The sequence below is a fragment of the Corvus brachyrhynchos genome, unplaced genomic scaffold (assembly GCF_000691975.1).
Source record: "Corvus brachyrhynchos isolate BGI_N302 unplaced genomic scaffold, ASM69197v1 scaffold194, whole genome shotgun sequence".
Taxonomy (NCBI): Eukaryota; Metazoa; Chordata; class Aves; order Passeriformes; family Corvidae; genus Corvus; species Corvus brachyrhynchos.
Genome location: NW_008237890.1, coordinates 3,105,807 through 3,119,655, shown reverse-complemented (window position 1 = coordinate 3,119,655; position 13,849 = coordinate 3,105,807).

Here is a 13,849-nt window from a genome sequence, read left to right as displayed (position 1 = left end):
GGAGAGGGACAGCAGTGGTAGTGAAATACCTGGTCTGCTTTGCTCCTATCCACCAAAAAACTATGTACTCTTTTTGGTTTATGAGTCCTCTAAAGGCTCAGGACGGTGACTACGCACACTCCTAAGGACACAGACAAGCAAACAAAACCCCAGAATGTAGCACAATGTTAGAAATAAGGCCAGAGTCCTAATATCTTGAGGACAGAATTACAAAATCTTGCAGACTAAAGAATGAAGGCTGTTACAAGTGGCGAATGGTTCTGAGATAGGGAGATCTCAGCAGAGGCAGGCAGAGAGGTCAGCAGGTCCCCAGCAGATAGGGAAACCTCCATCATACAGACCAGAAAATTTTGGTTCCTCCTGCAAAGAAGAGCTTTCATTTTTGTCATTAATGGAGTAGAACTGTTCTTTTTTTATTGGGTTAAAATAAAAGGGTATGTAGGAAGTTAGGGGTCAGAATGTCTGTGGTACTTGTTTTTGCTGGCAGGAGCACTAAAAGCCTGCAGGAAAATGTCTTGTGTTTGAAAAATAAGGAGCAAACTACAATAGGTACATACTCCACGATTTCAGATAGCATCATCAGCACAACATCTGACAGCTCTGTAGCAAAACGAAACTCCATGGGTGTCAACAGGTCCACAAAACTCAACGCGTGGCCACACTTTTAAGGAAAACTTCCCATATGACTAGATCTTGTTCATTTTTTATATTCTTAGAGTATGTTTAAGGCATATATTAACATTTTCTTTTGCTGAGACTTTTCTGTTCATATTGCTGAGACTTTTCTATTCATATGCTACTGGCTTTTAGAGAGCCCAACACTACAGCTGCTCTATAAACAGAAAGTCACTGCCTTAGGAGTACATGGTTTTACGACAAAAAGAAATATCCCTTTTTATTTCTAGCAGTATTACAGAGTAACAACACCTGAGAGAAAATGGTATGAAATAGCACTGGGTTGGTGCATCACCAGTGGGGTACATGGTAAGAGGCTAGGTGTGATGCACATATGCACAGTCCTGCTGATTTTCAGTAGGATAAATCTCTAAGAATAAATGTTCAGCAACACTGAGAAAGCACCCTAGTCATCTGTTTCAATGAAGCTGTGATAGCATAAACTGGAGGGGATTGCCACATTCTAGTGAGATTGCAATTTGGACTGCTGAGCTTTCATTGCCAAAGGGGATGTTTGGGAAGCAATGAGCTTATCTTTACTTTAAAGTGTAAATTGACAGATAGGAATAGAGACTTCTCACCTCTCTCAAACCAATTTGAGATCAAGATTCTAAAGTCATTCTACAGGGAAGAACTGGATGCTGACACACAGGAACCTTTACTGGTGGGTAGTTTGTGTGAAGATTCTTGTCTGAATGTGGCTTCAAAAGCAATCAGATATTCCTTTTTTGAAATGCCCCAAGAAAGTTTTTTACCTAGAAGACACTCTGAACAATAACCACTGAAGATTAGGCTCCTAAGTTAATTTATAACTCATTAAACAAACTGCAGAGTCTCAAAAGTTCCCAAATTCTGCTATGGTTAGAGCACCTTTGGGAAGTTTAAAACCAACAAAGATGTGAGGGTGCTCTTAAGGATGTGCTCTTTTTGAGTAAAAGGACTGTGTATGAGATAATATTTCTGTCAACAATAAGAAGTGTATAAAAAAATGTCTAAATCCTCCTATAAAATTGTGACTGCGTAAGATGTTTTGCTGAAGTAGCATCCACATCTGTTGGTTTTTACCTCCCAGCAGGTGCAAAAACTACTGATCCCTGATGTATTGTGAATGCGAATGAAACATTAGAATTTCTTTGAAGAGACTATGAAAGAAAAATTATTACTTTTTTTAGTATAACATAAAGTAAGTTTTCATGCTTTAAAATATTTGTATGCCTTATTTTTTGCCTGAATATTAAAAAATTTCTTAGTTTAGGCTAACAGTACAGGAGTTTTGGACCTTTTTTATCTGGTTCTGGAATTTTTGTCTGTCAAGTATGCAGATGTTTAAAAATTAAAAGTTAACAAAATGCAAAATTTATTTTTGTCATTAAATAGGTATTTTATCATAGCCCTAACAGGTTTTATTAAAATAAAAACGTAATTACTTTTCAGAATTTTTAGCATCAGAATTCATAGTTAACAAATTTTTTTGCTATTCCAGAACAAAAATATTTCTGCAGCATATACATTTTCATATGTTTGTGCTCTGAACAATTATTCTTTTCTATGTAAATAACTGGTCTTCCAGTAATTTGGGATTTTTTTAAAAAAAGCATATCTATTTTAACAACAGTATTAAAGCTAACACTAAACTTAATTAAGAAAAACATTTGAAAAAAATACAATAGTATTATTTGTTTATGTGGATTAAGAAATCATGTAGTAGAGAGCAGATTCTTTTCTTTCTAGTGAATAGTTAAGTGCAACTCTATAGGCCAGTTTGAATTTGTAATTCTTCTGACTTGTTGTGTATTTTATTATCAGAGTTAAATAAAAAAGTAAATATACTTCTGTTGTGGTTTAAGAATGGTTCTTCCTCATTAAGTGCTTCCACTGAGACTCTCCAAACCACACTGCCTCTCCCTGCAGTGGGATGGAGAGAAGAACTGGAGACACAAAAGGCAAAGATCACAGGTTGAGATAAGAATTTACTGGAAACAGCAATGAGATAAGAAAACAAACAATAACAGCAACAGCAGCAGTACTAATGACAGAGGGTACAACAAAAGAAATGCTACTGTTCACCATGGAAACCCCTGACAACAGACAATTACCAACCTCTTCCTCTGGCTCAGAACCAGCATCACCCAAACTCTTCTTTTTGCTTGTAACTGAGGCCACCCCATCATTCCCTCAGCTACACTTACTCAACCATAAGGAATCCCTTCTCCTGAAAGAAACTCCCTTTCTGCTTCCCCCAGAAATGATGTGAGGTGGAATAGAATAACCTCCATGTCCTAGTCATGCCTATTCCTGGCTACTGCAAAAATTAACCCTGCCCTGGCTGGAACCAGGACAGTTCCTGTGTTCCTGCTTTCCTCCTTTTCTTCTGTTTAACGTAAATATTTTTTGTTAAAGTGAAGGATAATGCAGTCTGGGTGGGACCTGGCAAGGCACCTTCCCAGAGCAGGCTCAGCTGTGGGGAAGACTAGGCTGCTCCAGGCTTTTCCCAGGCTGTTGTCACTTCCTCCAAGTCCCTGATAAAAATTTTGTGCAATCTAGGCCCCAGAAATACCCCTGAATCTCTCACCTTGTTAGCAGTTTCCAGATTGGTCCATTATTCACTATTCTGTGAGCCAAATAAACTGAATACATTAATTTTCCAGAGACCAAAGTCAGCTGCTTCCTGTATTCTCACTTTTTTTTTTTCCCCACTGGAGCTCTGCCATGATTTTTGTTTAGTCAAACTTACTTGTTAACACATCTGCCTGCTATCCTTAGATGGACTATTCTATCATTAGAGTAGCCAGTTTTCCTAACCTCTTTTGCCTTCCATGATATGTCCTATGTCACTTTGCTAATTAAGTTGAAATTTGCTCTAAATGTAGATTTGATCCTAGGGCCCTTTTCTCATTAACTGGAATGCCACTACTACATCCAAGAAAACCACTGATTGTCACTCATCCATCTGCTCTTTTGTATTCATAAAGGGAACTGTGAGCATATCCAGCTGTGCACCACTGTTGGTTGGACCATCTAGTACCTGTATCACCCTCCGGAAATCTTCTTTATCGCTTGTGTTTTTAGTAGATAGTTACACTTGCACTCTCCTAACATGTAAACTTACTATCAGGTTAATGAGCATCCAAAAAGAGGAGACACAGTCAAGCACTCATTTATTTTTCATTATTTGTGACTTGTGAATATATTAAAAAACTCAAAACAAAACAACAAACCCTTACTATAGAAAAAACAAGGGGTTTAATCTAGCTTGTAAACATCATTTAATATCTCTAATATACAAAGCTTCAAGCAGCTAATTACTCTGTGTTTTAAGGACCAGATGGACTACTTTTAACCCCCCCTAAGGTTTCTGGTGCTTAAATGCTTCACAGAATCAAAGCTGCTTCTTTAGACTCAACTTTGAAATTAAGATCAGTGAACACTTGTTAGTGCTCCCATGTTGTCATCCTTGTGTCCACTCACATACTCGGCGCTGTGAGAGCAGAGATCACAAAACTGAAACAAAAGCTGACAGCAAAGACAGATGTTCTTAACAAAGGTTAGACAGTTCTCAAGAAGCAGTTTCAAGTATAAATAAGAGGATTGAAGTTATATGTAATGGCATTTTGCAAACTGATTTGAGAGCCAAAAAGTTGGGAAATAAATTACGAGCCCAAGATGCCATGGTGACTGTATTGATACAGAAAGCTAAATCCTTTCAATGCCAAGTGAACAGATAGATGAATATGAGTAAGGTGAATGAAGTTATTGGCATTCAAGAAGACCCAGAATACAATGATGTCAAACATCCTGAAATTGTTAGAGAAACAACTCTTGGCCAATATTTTACCGCGTATATTTCACGTTGTTCAGCCAGTAGCTGATTCACCTAACAACCTAAAGTTGACAAGTCAGTGTAAGAATATACACTTTCCCTCATTCTTTCCCCTCTACAAGAATGAAAAGGTAAATTAACTAGTTAATCAGCAACTGAGAAATGTCAGCAAGCAAACTATGGGACATCCTGAACAAAACATATGCATCCCAAATACATTTACTTTATTCATGAATTAGGCTGGCTTACTTTTGCAAAAAGGAAGAAAATGCCCAGATTTATATGCTTTGTGTTATCAACAAAGCAACTATCTGCAAGATATAGCCATGGTAATTATTTTACTTCCCTTCATCATTATTTTGGGGGGACTAACTGTTTCTCTATGAGCGGAAACGGAAAACTCACTTTCTCTGAACGGTAAATCCACTATTTTCTGTATGCTGTTGTGAACTGCAAAGAACTTCTGTTTTGTAAAGATCATCATTTCCTTACTTTGAGTTGCTGTAATAAATTATTATGTTCACAAACTCTGCAACTGCATGTGGACAATATCAGAGGTTATATTTTTCTTTTCACTTTAGTTGAGCTGGAATGCACAGATGCCATGGGCCTATTAGTCCCAGTGCCAGCCTGAGGAGGGCAAAGAGTCTTGTCCTGGCCATACTGAATAGGGATAGCTTCTCTGGGTCTGTGCCAAGTGTTCTGTTGCTTAACTGAGGCAGTAGGAAGAGCCTGAGCTGAAGTTTTTAATGGCAGTCTAACTAATGGATCATAACCAAATAAGGCATTCATTATTACGCAAGCTACCAAAATAAACAGCTCCTTGGTCACTCCACCTTTAGTGCTGTTAGGAGGATTTAAGACACAGCTCCCAGAATTCTACAACACTAGATTAAACTTCTTTCACACTGTAAACTCTTCAAAAATTAATTTATTTTAATAATTGTAGTTCACTGAAATTGGAAGGGTTTTATTGATTTTTTGTAATTGAACAAGCTGGTAATTAAGCAGACTAGAGATTCTGGTTTGTTTTAAGCAGACATTTTACTGTACTTCAGTCTCATGATGCAGTTTAAAGAAAAAGTTTCTTCTGTTAGTACTTGGATCACTGAAGGTCAGACTATGATATTGGGAGACCTCATCCTGGAAATACTCATGGGCCTGATTCTGAGTTTATAAAGCCATTGTACATCTTGTCTGATGCTAAGGAAACTACTTACACAAGACCATATTTAGGGACTTAAAATACAAAAAAAACCTTTGTCTTTATTATACATTAAAGTTTAAGAGTTAAAAATAATGGCTTAGGATTTGGTGGTTTACTTGTAGACTAATAGTAACCACGTGTGAGGGAATTTTGCTATGGAGCCTGTTACCCTCTTCTATCATAGCAGTATTGGAACATACACAGACTCAGTTCTTTCTCAAGCAAAATATTAAGATATATTTAAGTGTTGTAATCTGTCAGAAGGTGGAAAGAACTGTATATTTCTGATTGTCAGAGAATTTATGGTTCTAATCAAATTTCCCAAGTTAAGAGCTGTTTGTCTTCTTGCGCTGTCTCCTTACAGTTATTGCATAGGGCATGTACAAATATTTGCAGAAGACATTCTAAATAGGTAAGACAGTCCTAGAGAATGTGTACTGGGAAGATTCTTCTAGTGACAAATGGAAGTAGAACCTTAGAGAAAGTGAGAGGAAAAATGCTTAAATTTCCCATTAAGCCCCTCATGCTCTTTTCCATTTCACTTTGCTTTTTATACTCAGAATTTTTGTTACAGAGAAATCAAATTATCTGTGACTCACTTGGAATATGACAGAGTACACTGGAATTTCTGGGTATTATGCTATACTAAATACAATAGTGGAAAGACAATACCATAATACTACATCTTTTTATCAAAGTTACTTGAAATATTCAAGCAATCTTACAACAATAGATTTATTTATTATGTTATGATATATCTGGCAGAAAACAGACTCTATTTGATCTTGTGTGGGTGATTTTGGATGAAACGAAGAATTAATATGCTGTGTCCATAATATTCAAAAATGATAAAATATGTGAGACATGGCCTACACACCAGTTTCCTTGTGGTGTACCCACACACGGAAAACAGGAAGGGTTCCCTGTTTACAGAAGTTTAAATTCCAACTTTTTCTACATTAGCAGTTAGCATTTATGAGCCTATAGTTTTAGAAATATTTCACTCTAAGTAATCAAGAAAAAAAATTGCAGTGGGCGGATGAGTTATTTCCTGATTGTGAATTTTACCTCTTGGAAGAGTATCAGTATTTCTTTGAGAATACACTTACAGAGAGAATTGTTATTAGGAAATTTTAGTGTGGAACTTTGTCCAGAAAAGTAGGCATTTTCATCTGCTGAAATGCTTAATGAATTTAAACTTTAAAAAGTTTTAAAAATATTTTTTCTTTGGCACATCATTATAGTATTTTTCCTATAAAACTTCGAAGGCACTCTGTTGAGTATGCAAAGTCTGCATCACATCTTAAAATATTGCTTTCTCCAGCAGTATTTTCCCAACAGCAGTGACACTTCAGATTTAATTTTCTTCATCCATAGGCTTTAATGTTGGTTCACCATCATTATGCTTGCCAGCACCAGTACTGGCACTATATAGCTGTGTGAAACTGTATCACTTACCTAATGTCATAGAAAATTGCTGAAAATACTGATCATTCAGACCCAGGCTGTACAATTTCTCTCATCTATCCTCTCTACAATAAAGTTTCACTTTCACCAAAATCTTCCTTCACTGCTGATAGATCTAGTATTGCAAATCATAGGTTCTAGACTGCTGAATCATGAAAACTGGTTTGTAGAAAGGTGATTTCCATAAATAAGAAATGGCTGTTAGATTAATTGGTGAGTACATCCGCTATTTTTTCCTCCTCTTTTTCTTTCTTCTTCTTTGTTCCTCTGATCTTTTCCTGTCTTTTACATTCCACAGTTCTCGGTCATGTTAAAAAATATGCACTATATTTGTCAATTTTTTTGCCAGTAATTTTATTGATGATCTATATTTAGAAGAAATGTGAGATAATTCCTACTTGCAGTTAGCTTCCTACAGATCTGTGCAAAAATACATAAAGGATTTTGTTCCATTTTTATGCATGAGCTTATGGCAATGTCATTAAGTTTCTTTTGATATTTCAGTTATGTTAGGGAAGTAGAGGCATTGTAGCTGACCAAACCTTGCTTGTCACCTCAGCACATTTACTACTCCACATCTGGAGCAGTTACTCCAAGAACACTGGAAATTTTGTATTATTTTTCGTATTACATTCTCTTTTGAATTAATAGTTTCTATTCTTAGAGTTAAATGGAAAAGTTGCTGAAAATATTGTGAGTTATGAGCCTTGGGTTTCAGTGGAAACTGAGGACTCTAGTATGTACAGCTACTACCTGAAGTGTGTTACGATTTAAGAATAGTGTCTGATCTGCAGATTTACACGTATTTCTGCAATGAAAGCAGAAAAGGTATAACAGAGGCTAGAGCATAATAAACAGTCATGCCTCCAATTATAGGTTCCACAGGAAATAGAAAACACCAGAGAGAGCATAAATCTTAATTTAAATAGGCTATTGAAACCTAATTGGACCTTAGGAAAAAAAAAGAGAATAAATTAATTTTTCACCAAAAACTGAATTATACAGAATAAGCATTCCTCTTTACCAGGCATTAAGAAATGCTTTTGACAAACCCTCTGATTCTTTAAAATAATTATTTTCACTGAAGACTTTATTCTTCAACTAATTTTTATTAATAAGCATTTTAAAAGCTGTATATTCAGAACATTTTAAGTTGCATAAGTTTGGTCTGTTGCCTCTAAGAACATAAAACTTTTAGTTGTAACTCATGGAGAAATTCTAGAAATACACATCAAACCCTAAAATGCAAAGATAAAGTTATCAGAAGTATAAGCCAAGAAAGAGGAAGGTATTTTTTGGTTCATGATTTGATGTATAATACATCATCATGTATTACATGAGTCCACAAATTAAATATAACATGCTTACCTGACACACACTTCAGCAGGGACATAACCAAATACCTTTCTTCTTTTAAACCGTTAGTATAATAGAGATGGAGGTTATTATTAAAAGACCATAAATAGAATTATTATTTTTTTTATCATGAGGTACATTATTATTTGCCTTAAGGAATTCTGCCATCAGTCATCTTTTTTTCCAAAACAATTTCCTTATTCTCTCATCATTATATTTTTACTTTAACAGTTCACTTCTTTTTATTCAAGGATAGAAAACATATGCTCAAGACATATCTTGTAGGAATTAGTGAAGAAAAGAGGCTTCAAGGTGAGAACAACATTGTTTTTTCCCTTTCATTTCAGAAATCTTAAGTTATCTTCAGTCTGTATTCCAACTGTATAAGAAACTCAACCAAAATATCAGTAGGTGGATTAATGAAACACTTGTCAAGCTCTTCCCAGGTTCTCCGCTTAAGAACAGAGGTGAGGTTACTCATTTGGAGACCGATGCTGTCCTCACTGAATTAAATGACAAAATCTTGCTTTATCTTCAGTACCACAGATCAGAATCTAAACCCACAATAGACTAAAATCTGATTAAACTTCAATGCATGTTTTAATGCAGACTAACATCCCTGAAATATTTCAAGGCTTACATGAATATTGGTATTGATATATTGCTCCAACATGTGGCCTGGTCAGATGGGCTTTCAAATCTAACATCCATTGGAAAGGAATAATAATAACACAAACATACATTGATGTTGGATACACAGTTCTTCATATTTATTCCCAGGTTGATCTCTAACACTTAGAAATCTGCTTTGACACAAAGACATTAGTGTGATTTTCCCCTTTTTTTTCTCCTTGGTTAAAAGGTGCCTAGCCAGAGGTAAGCATGCTCCATAGAATCACCCTGAAGTTTTGTTCTTAGGTGGATGATTGTTGCTCTACTGAAATAATAATGGACAGCAGTTCTGTGAATTCAAACATAAATAGAGTTTTACAGAGAGGCAGCACAATAGCTTGAGACTGCCAGATTCAAATGCCCTGACCCAGGCTCTACAGTTTAAATGATCAAGATTTCCATCTGATGTTATTAAAAATAGATGAAATTTTTTTGTGCAGTGTGAAACTGTTAACACATAAAAGGTTAGGAATAATAAAGAAATAACACGGCACTCAGTCATACAGGAAAGAATACCTTTTACATAATGGGGGTACCGTACCTCACCCATTTAGTCGCTTGATCAAAAGAAAAAAAGACAATTAAGAACATACTGTATGACATTTTATGTTGAACATTTTAGTTTTCTTTTTAAACATTTTTGACAAAAATACTGTCAGATACAAGCGTAATTACCAAAAAATTTTAAAGTAAATCTATTTGGAGATATGGTGGTTGTTCCATAAATGAACATAGTTAATAGATAAATAATACTAAATATTACTGTCCTGAAATAATATTTCATTTTTTCCTCAATATCTTCTGTCATGCTTTCTGAGTTACAGTTGTTCCCAGGAAAAGTTCCCGTTATGATCCATGGGGTGACTGGTTATTGGGTACACAACTAGTCTTTTTTATTAAAAAAACTTCATTTCAACAACTTGAAAATGAAAGATTATGTCAGCAAGTACATTTTAGGAACCTTGAGATCCAAAGGCAAGAATAACCTCCTTTAAGATAAATTCCTCACATTTTGTAAGAAAGATAATTCACATATATATGAAAGCAATTCTTTCTTAATTTCTCTCATCATATGCACATTTGGAGTATGTGTAGCATACAGACGCATACTTTGAACAATGGGCAATTATGTTTTATGCACAGTGAGGAAAATATTTGTATCATCGTTTCCAGTTAACCTTAAAACATGGTTATTGTGAAAGCATATTAACACTAACAGTGTGTAACTTCTTAATTGAAAGTTTTATTTCTTTTTTAGAATAAAGTATTTAGCCCTGACCACTATGAGCAAGGAAAGAACAGCTATGAAGAGGTTGTATTGACAAACCTGTGTCACACAAATTAATCATGTGAGGATGCCAGTTTTTCAGAGCTGCTTAGAGGCACCTGGTCTTTGCAGGAATGGTCCTTTTTGCCTTCCAGGTGGTTACAAATTGCTGAGTCATCTTCTGAGTTTCCTGCAGGAGAAGTTAGACTCTGTCCCAGAAAAAATGATCAAGAGCAGTTTGACAAAGTATTTCTTGCTATGTACTTTCCTGTGTATTTCCTATTCCTCTTTTAACTTTTATTTTGGGATGGGACAATTCAGCCTCTTTCTGTCCATTGTAGTTATAAATATGCTACATGTCATAATGTCTACTGCTTTTCTTTAGAGATGATAGTTCATGAAAAGCAAAGGTCTGAGGATTGACGGTGGTTGAAAAAAAAGCATGTGTGCCCACAGAGACCTAGAGGTGGAAGTAAAGTATGATAGTATTTTGCATCTTTAAACTGTCAGGTTTGCATTTTCTTTTGCTCAAGCTTCATTACAATTTTTCTGAAATGGCCAACCTCAGCCATAGTGTTCATGCATGGCTTGCAAAAAAGAAATAGATTATGCCCCAAAAGAAGTGCTGTTGATGTGCAAAGCAGAATATTTACTACTACAACTAAATTCTAATGAAAAGCAGACATGCAAACCACTTATCCCACTGCATTAGTTGGGTATAGTGCAGCACTGTCTCTGTTAAACATCAGTTATTTCAGATAGTAGAGGTCATAAGGTCTGGTGGACACTGCAGCTTGGAGATTTTCTCAATTCTGATACGCACTAACTTCTACATTAATATTTGGAACATTTTATTTTTATTTCTATTTTTTTCCTATGTGATTTTGCATTCCTGTGGTTATTCTTCCAGTTGCTCTTGTGACCAGCTTTGCAACACTTTCTAATATTAAATTCACCTCTGCCTTTCACAAAGTTTGAAAAGAATAATGTAATGCTCAGGATGCAGAATGGGTGGTTCATTTGGGCTTCACTGTTAATTATCATGAAGCAACCTCTTTAAGATACAATATTGAACAAAACTTTGGTACTCATGAAATAAAATATATACCACTTACCACTTTATTACTGGAAGAAATTTGTGGTGAAATGCAGGAATAAAACATAGTAAACCAGAAAAATCTAAAAAAAAAAAAAAAAGGAAAGGACTGAAGATTGAAAGGAACATAAGAATGGAAGATATATAATTCCAATTTGGTACGGAGCGTTAAGATCTTAGAATTCCTAATTTTCTACTGCATTTAGCAGTGTTTTACTGTATAGATAAAATCAGTTTTTAAATAATTAGCGATGCCATACTTAATAGCAAGTAAAGTACTACTCACAAGTGTAAAAGTACTACTCACAAGGGTAAAACGCTGGGAGGAAAAACATGGAGGGAAATATTTTTCTATTCTTCTTTTATTGTCCTTCCCACCCTCCCCTCAAATTCTGAACCTTCATGCTTCAAACTAGGTCAGATTGAGTAGAAGTGAAGCTTAAAGAAAAGCCGGCAGTAGCCAGTACCAGGTGCTGCTCGTCGCCTATACTCTTTTAAGGGTAGCTCTCTAGCTTGCGCAGGATGAACCTCGGAGATGAAATCATATCCGCAGGCAGACGGCGCGCCCTCTGCCACTTCTAGGACGGGAAAGACCAACCTCTGGCCCTTTGTCGGGTGGCACGTGGACTGCTTCCCCTGACCTGCTGCCTTGCGGTGACCCGGGGACGAGCCCCGCCCGCCCCGCGCAGCCCCGCGTCCCGGGAGGGATGCTTCACCCCGCGGCCTTTCCCGGAGGCTGCGCTGTGCTTTTGGAAAGGCTTAGGCCCGTGCGATGCCGCTCCTCAGGCTTCCCCTGGTGCCCGAGCACGAGGAAGTGGCTACGGCTCAGCATCTGTGGAGTAGCAGGGAACCAGCAAGATAGAACTGCACACCTAAGGGTTGGGAAACGCCTATCATGGAAAGAAATCACCTTGATTCAAAAAATCCCGGGAGGAGGCAGGGAGGGAGAAGGAGGAAAGCGTTTCTCAAACCCCAAAAATCAATAGGAGGTAGCCGGCATACTGAACAAAGTTTTACTTTAATGCAGATGAAGTGAAAATTAAAAACCAACCAACCAACAAAGAAACAACCCAAACACAACAGGACCAAAAAAAAAAACCCAAAAAAACCAATCAAACACCACAGAACACAAATATACGCAAACAACAAAATCCTTTTTTGTTGTTTTTCCATAAAGGTTTAAGGTGTGTGAAAAGCATTTGCACATTGTTGTGGGGAGGCAAATGATTGAAAATGCTCCTCTTGGAAGACAGTATTGACCAGAGTTAGAAATACCTTCATAAATTTAATCTCGATGGGATCTATTTCTGGAAAAAAATCTTAATTAAAAATAGCGCAAACACAAACCTGTATTAAGTAAAACGAAAATCCCCACCCCCCACCCCGTCTGTTCTCAGACCGTGTAGTGTTATCAGTGGAACTGGAAACCTTACAGCAATCACCCCAGCATTCTGCTGTAAAGAAGCGGGAACGGGGGGGAGCAAGAGGGGGAGGACGGAGTGGAGGCGGCTCCAACGGGTCTCATTGCTGGGAGGTACTTTGAGGGCAAAGTAAAAGTGCCCCCTCGGGAGCAGCGCTCCGGTTCTGTCGCCACCGTCGTCTCAGATGCTACAGTATCAGGCGGAGAAGAAAAGAAAGGAGTTTGGAGTTGATGTACACGCCGGAGCAGCAGTAAAAAGATATAAGATATCGACACGCTCAGCTGCATCTTGTTAAAAGCTTCCTGCGGGTTGGCAGAATGAAATCTTTATTTAAAATACACAAACTATCGTCAGGGGAGGAACGGAAGGGAAAACACTAAAAGGGCCAAACGCAGTGCTTAACCCACCGGTATAAGCAAAAGAGGAGAAGCGATGAGATTGGTCTGGGGCGAACAGAAGAGGGAGGAGAGTGCCCTCCTTGCAGCCCAGCCACAGAAGCCACCTGGGGACTCGGTGTCTCCACTCAGCTTTGGAGACTTTCTCTTTGATGGTGATAATGATAGTTGCTCTGGTACGGGAAAGAGACTTAGGAATACCAGAAGCAGAATGTGTGCTCACATTTGGGTGTGAATGATAGCAAAACGTGCCTCGCCACCACATCCACAGCAGCGCTCTCTTAAGTAGTGGTAATATTATTTTATTATCGCCAGCCGGTGGCTTTAAAGGTGCATTATTTTAATGCATTATTAATTGTTTTCTCAGGGCGAGAGGAAGGTGGAGATTTGGCTTATTATTATTAACAGCGAGGAGCTCGCTCCTGTCGCACACGCCGGGGAGAGCGGTGGGAGGAGGCAGTGCCGGGGGAGGC